The sequence below is a fragment of the Brachyhypopomus gauderio genome, unplaced genomic scaffold (assembly GCF_052324685.1).
Source record: "Brachyhypopomus gauderio isolate BG-103 unplaced genomic scaffold, BGAUD_0.2 sc40, whole genome shotgun sequence".
Classification (NCBI taxonomy): domain Eukaryota; kingdom Metazoa; phylum Chordata; class Actinopteri; order Gymnotiformes; family Hypopomidae; genus Brachyhypopomus; species Brachyhypopomus gauderio.
The window spans coordinates 3,182,221-3,189,277 of record NW_027506868.1 but is presented as its reverse complement, the minus strand read 5'-3'; positions in this window follow the sequence as shown (position 1 = coordinate 3,189,277).

Here is a 7,057-nt window from a genome sequence, read left to right as displayed (position 1 = left end):
GAGACTGTTGATGTGACATCTTGCTCTTCATTTGGAGAACATCATGTTCACAAACTCCACTTCTGTCTTTAGCAACATCTGAACTTTACCAGCATTTAAGAACTCTTAGTCGCCAAGCCAAGACTTAGTCCAGTTCACTTAGTTCCAGTTTCACTTGATCCCTGAGTGGAAATGTGAAAAATCTCTTTTTTGTCAGGGTGTAAAAATAGTTCAGGAGCTGGTGTGCCAAAAACACTCCCAGTGTTACTGAAGCTGATCACAGAGCAGAAGGTTAAAGAACAGGAAGAGCTTTCAGTGGAGAACGTCTATGAGTCCATAGGCATGCAGCACACAACGCTTCAGACTGAGGCAGTTTCACTTATGATAAAACCACAAGGTTGTTGTGATTTCTATTTACTGTAAACAAGCAGATGGACTTTACAGCATGCCATGACCTCTTGCAGAGAAGAAAAGTAGAAGGAGACACTGGAGGAGGAGAGAGGGAGACACGGGAGGAGGAGAGAGGACGACACTGCAGGAGGAGAGAGGGAGAAACCGGAGGAGGAGAAAGGACAACGTTGGAGGAGAAAGGGAGACACTGGAGGAGGAGAGGACAACACGGGGAGGAGAGAGGGAGACACTGCAGGAGGAGAGAGGGAGATACTGGAGGAGGAGAGACGTACATACAGTTTGAGAAGGTGGAGGATCCTCTGAAAAGGGCCTTTATTCAATATTGAACTCTGTCTGCATTACACTAAATGTAATGGCCCTACTCATTATCACAGTCATACCCTAGATTTAATTTTGACGCTGAGTATTGATGTAGATAACAAATATGCTCCCACAAATCACAGCAATCTCAAACCACTATCTCAGCTCACACGACGAGACGAGACACGATATTGGGTTCACGAGAACGAGACGAGATTTTAAGAAAACTAAAATTACAAATTATATGATTGGACTGGAGTTACACATGCATTTTGAAATGTTTTATTATAACTCTTTAACATGCATGATGTAAGCATGAACTTTTAATAAACTTCTTCCTCTACAAATTGAAATTAAAATAAAATTTCATAAAAGTTAAAATAAATACAATTAAATATTTCTCCTTTTTTCAAGCGCAAACAATATTATGCGCGAAACAAAAAGTTCTCTGTCAATACAGAGTGCCAATAGTGCAAACAGAGCCTGACCAAGTATGTCACTGAATTTGCTGCAACTACACTGGGTTCATTTTTAAGAATATTAGCATGTCCACATATTAGTATATTAGCATCCCCACCCTGCTCCCGATATCCTTTGCTGTCTCAACTTGCCAAAGCATGCCTTTCTGTCCCTGCTACCTCTGTTCCAAGTGAGATATGTTGATTTGAGTACTGAGCTTTGGTGGTGCTGTAAATGTCTCTGCATCGTGCTCGTATTAACAGTGGTTAATAATTACGGCATTATTTTCATACAATGTTTGAATATGGTCCGTGTCTTATCAGTCTCTCTCTTGCCATTTATTATTTCCGCCGGGTACCCAAAATGCTGCCAAACAAACAATTTGAACGTGGCGGGGGCATCTTCAATAGTAATACCTGTATTTTCCGATGTCATTCTGGCTGCTTGCTGGATCCCACGAGACAGATTTAAAATGTAAATGTGCCATATTTTGTCAATTGTGATTTTTTTCACCGCAATCGAAATTTGTCCTCCACTTTTAACCCATCTGTGCAGTTAGAACACACACACACACACACACTAGTGATTACTAGGGGGCTGTGGATCACATGTGCCCAGAGCGGTGGGCAGCCCTAGTCCGGCACCCGGGGAGCTGATGGGGGTAGGTGCCTTGCTCAAGGGCATTTCAGTCATGGCCTCAGGTCTGGGAATCGAACCCACAACCCTCCAGTCACAAAACCAGTTCCCTACCACCAGGCCATGACTGCCCCCCAGACTGCCCCCCAGATTTTTAACGCAATGAGAAATATTGCCAAGTTATATCTCGCGAGATCTCGTGACACGAGATCTCGTCACACCCCTACAACAGCCTGCTAGAAAGGTTAGAAAACTGGGTTGGAATCTCGGCCCTTTCATTATTTAATTCTTAATTAACCAATCACTATCAGTTTGTAGAGCTGATAATAGTGAAAAATAAAAGTGAAATATGGAGTCCTGCAAGGCTCCATCTTAGGCCCACTATTATTTACATTATACATGCTACTATTGGGCATAGTTATAAACAAACATGATGTCAACTTTCACTGCTATGCAGATGACACTCAGCTTAGTTTAGGAACACAGTTTAGGAAAAATCGAGGCCTGCGTTAGAGATGTTAAATGCTGGATGTCTCTAAACTTCCTCCACCTTAATGAGGACAAAACGGAAGTCTCCCCCCCCAAGGAGTCTTGGTTCCTCTCAAGGTTTCTTCCTCCTTAGGGAGTTTTTCCTTGCCACTCTCGCCCTTGGCTTGCTCATTGGGGGCTTGGACTCAAGACACTTGTAAAGCTGCTTTGTGATAACTGTTGTAAAAAGCGCTATATAAATACATTTTGATTGATTGATTGAGACACAGACACTGGAGGAGGAGAGAGGGAGACACTAGAGGAGAGAGGGAGACACTGGCACCAGAACAGTGCCGCTGGATAAACATGATTCTGAAATGGGCATTCTGTAACAAAGTTAGGGGTTTGGGGTTAGGTTTAGGTGTTTGGGGTTAGGGGCAGGACGAGGGGTTGGGGGCAGGACTAGGGGTTAGGGAGACATTCTGAAACAGCCCGCAATCCTCTTGCACAGGACAGAGTTTTCCTGCATTGAGGCAATTTATTGGTAAATAATTAATGGATAGAGTGAAGGGATGAACAACGTGGACACTTGCAGTCTGTGCTGCGCTCCTGGCCTGTAACTGCTCTGCAATGGACTTCAGTGCAACTCATGAACCTGTGTGTTCGCAGCAGCTCTGTGTGTTCAACAAACCATCAAGGGTCCATCTAGGGTCAAACAAAGCACACTTAACACACTGTGTGTTTGGAACAACTCTGTGTATTAAACAAACCATCAAACAAAACATACTTTAACTCAGTCACACTTAAAATATGATTTTTATAATAATGTACAAAATTCTTGGTACCAAGTCAAAGTATAATAATTGTGACTTTGGACAAATTCAGTTTCCCATTGCATGCAAATAACAATATGAAAGATAAATATATATTTAAAAACTCAGCAATTTAAATTTGTCCATAAACAAAAATCAAATTTCAACACTGGAATTTAACATTGCACTGTCTTGTAGGCGCAGGCTAGGCCCGGGGGATGGGGGGTCAGCTCCGTGAGGAGGTTCTGCCGCTCCTGCAACGCTGAGGCTGAACTGCCCACTCCAGTCCTACATGTGTGTATACATGGAGCACTTAGGAATTTCTTGTACATCTTAACATATTTGGCCAATAAATCCAGTGTGAATCAGTGTGAACCAGTATTTGGATCAGACTTTGGATCCACCTCCCTGATCTCCACCTCCCTGATTTCCACCTCCATGATCTCCACCTCCATGATCCCCACCTCCATGATCTCCACCTCCCTGATCTCCATCTCCCTGATCTCCATCTCCATGATCTCCACCTCCATGATCCCCACCTCCATGATCCCCACCTCCCTGATGTCCATCTCCATGATCTCCACCTCCCTGATCCCCACCTCTTCTGAAAAGCTTGGACAGCTGGAGCTTTGGGGTGCTCCACCTGGGAGGACAGACAGTGCACTGCACCACCAAGGTCTTGGGTTTCATTCCTGAGAAGCACAAAGACTGTGAAGAAGATAAATAAGTAATTCTGGAGATGCTAGAAAAGTGAAAGCCATTAATTCAGAGAGCGTAGTAGAATGTAGGGTCTGCTGTGAGCCAAGCTCTTTTAAGAGAGATAAACTGAAGAAACAGTTTGTGATTTATTGCCTCCTGCTCCAGGTCTCATCTTCAGAGTTGAAATATTGCAGTAGATGTTTTGGGCAGGTCTTTGCAGTTCTGAGTGGTGGGTCTTTGCTGTGACAGCTCATAGGGACACATTTCCTCTTCATGCTGCTATGGGCATCTTCTTCTCAGTCAAAGGCAGTGATGAGTTTCTGAGATTCCCCCGGTAGAGTGATCACTCCTGTGCTCTTTGGGCCAGTTTCTCTGTGTCAAGCTGAAGAAACCTCTGATACTGCCTCAAAACCAGAACAAGGAACTGGACCTCCTGCAGAACACCACCAGGTCATACTGGGTTAGGGGGATGTGGAGTGTAGGAGGGTGATGAGTGTGAGAGGGTGATGAGTGTGAGAGGGTGATGAGTGTGAAAGGATGAGGAGTGTGAAAGGATGAGGAGTGTGAGAGGGTGAGGAGTGTGATTAGTGTGAGAGGATGAGGAGTGTGAGAGGGTGAGGAGTGTGAAGAGTGTGAGAGGGTGAGGAGTGTGAAGAGTGTGAGGGTGAGGACTGTGAGAGGGTGAGGAGTGTGAGGGGTCTAACGCTAAAGATCCTTACACTCTGAATTGTGTCTCCTTCCACTTTGTATTGCTGAAGATTTAAAATAAAAGTTTTGAATTGTTATTAGTAGTAAAAGTAAGTTACTATTACAAGGACTTTTAAAATTGATTCAACTGTACAGCAAAAATATTGGTCAGTTTATTAATTTCATAAATTATTAATACCATTGTAAAATGAAACTGATGAAGGCTGTAGGAATGAGCATGGTATAGTGGATGGTAGTGTACTATAATGGACCTACTCTGGGTTGCATAGGGGATGCAGGTGCTTGCCGGCGCCCTCTACTGGGCTTGGCACAGTACTGCTCTAAATACTGCAGGTCACATCCTTTCATGCAGCAGTGTTCCACTATGCCACCCCCCCGTGGCCGAGAGCCACCAGCACGCGCTCGCCCTGCAGAAACACCGACAGCAGTCATGTCATCAGAACGTGTGTGCTCTGACGTAGGAGCACACACGAGTTAGTTTGTAACTGAAAATGATCTGTGAAAGGGTGGAAAAGAGGAGGTTTGGACAGAGAGGTGGGGGAAGAGGAGAAGGGGGGGTAGATTGGTGGGGGGGATAGATTGGGGGGGGGGGGTAGATTGGTGGGGGTGGAGTGGCCTTGGGTTTGGAACAGGGTGAGGAGGCTCAGGAAGGGAGAGAAAATGCTGACGTCAAATATTCTGAATCACAAAGCGGAGTGCGAGAGGGAGAGCTGTGATTATTCAGTTGTTTATTACGTAAACATCATCAGAAATAATTTGCCACTGGTCAGAGGGCTGTTCTCTAACTCAGCTATCACACAAACTTCATGCAGTGCTGCGTGTTGTCATAGCAAAAATGTGGCATGATAACAGTATCAGCACTGTGAGGTCAGTCTTCACGGACGCATACGAGCCACTGTGATTGTGCTCTAACGCTGAAAATGATTCAGTTATTATTATTCAGTTCATTCATATACAGCACTGCTGATAACCATGTTAAAGTGAACATTCCTGAACAGTGTAGTGGAGGACCTGAACGCAGGACAGACCCGTGGTGTCTCACCTCTGTAAAACCCTCGATCGCCACACACAAACTCCAGATCAGCCACAAGCTCCACTCCACAACGAGGTCGTGCTGCCTCGCCAAGCTCAGGCAGGAGCAGAACAAACAGCAGTGTGTAGAACACACACACACACACACCACGCACACACACACACACACACACACCACGCAAGCAGAACACCTGTTCAGGGAGAACCAAACACTCAGACACCTGCAGCTTATCACAGTCCTGAAAACACTCCTGCACTCCACACACACACACACACACACACACACACGCACACACACACAAACAGCAGTAGTAAACAGGCCTGGCCTGCCACACTAGACCAGGCTACATAATGACTCTCTAACCTGCAACCATAACTGGCTCTGTGGGCAGTAATACATATAATCATATAGTACCAATATGAAGAAGAAACAGAAAGATAGAGAGAGGGAGATAGAGGAAGGGAGAGGGAGAGTGAGAGAGAGAGGGAGGGAGAGAGAGAGAGAGAGAGAGGTAAACACTATTCATAGGAACACAGACTAAAATAAAGCAGTGGAGTTGCCGGTTACTCTTCCTCTGACCGCTGGCCACAGCAGAGTGTGCTCACACCTGTACCCTGCGTGAGCAGTGTCATGCAGCACGTGTGCACTACATAAGCTGCAAGCAGAGCCGGAGTGGCTAATCGGGAGATTCGGGAGGATTCCCGATGGGCCGGCTCATGTCAATCTCTAGTTTGGGCCGATTGGGAGGGAAAAATAATTTTTTGGGCATGAAACTCCCGGGCTGAAAAAGTGGCCCACTCCGGCCCTGGCAGCAAGGAGTTACTTTTACTCAGGTAGTAAACACTTTGGTGTTTCATTGTGTAGCGACAGGTCAGTCTCATAATTTACACATCAATAGAATCACAAACACACACTGAAACTCTACAGGCATCTCTATCAATGTTCTACAAGTACTCTACAATAACTCTAAATGTCATCATTTACTTGAGGTACCAGTTCTTCCTGTGCTGACAGATCAGTTAGCCTATTCCAGCCCACGGCCGTGGTGGGTCTGTCGGTCTTATCCGACTGGTTGGACATATCCAGGCTGGTGGGACGTATCCAGACTGGTGAGACGTGTCCAGACTGATCTCTGCTTACCTGCGGTGTGGGTCTTGGTGTGGGGAGTTGACAATGTTCAGGCTGGCGGTGAGACATCCCAGCTGCTGTGTGAAGCGTGTACCCGCCGGGGAGACGCGTCTCTGTGCTCACTCCCACTGCTGCTGTCTTATAGCCAGAGGGGCGTGGCAAGGCAAGGCCACACCCACATCTCTATTTTCCTGCTTCTACATAAAATACTAAACACTTTGGTTCCATATAACACACATCTAAAGACCATATGAATCACACATCAAATATACTGTCAAAGAAGGGAAAAATAGCACCTGTTCTCATGGGGAGTCACGAATGAGACATTTGGGCATTCATCTCTGCACTCTGGCCTGTGTGTGTGTGTGGGGGGGTGGGGGGGTTGGGGGGTACTCTGACTAATTCCTGGAGCATCTAGACACCA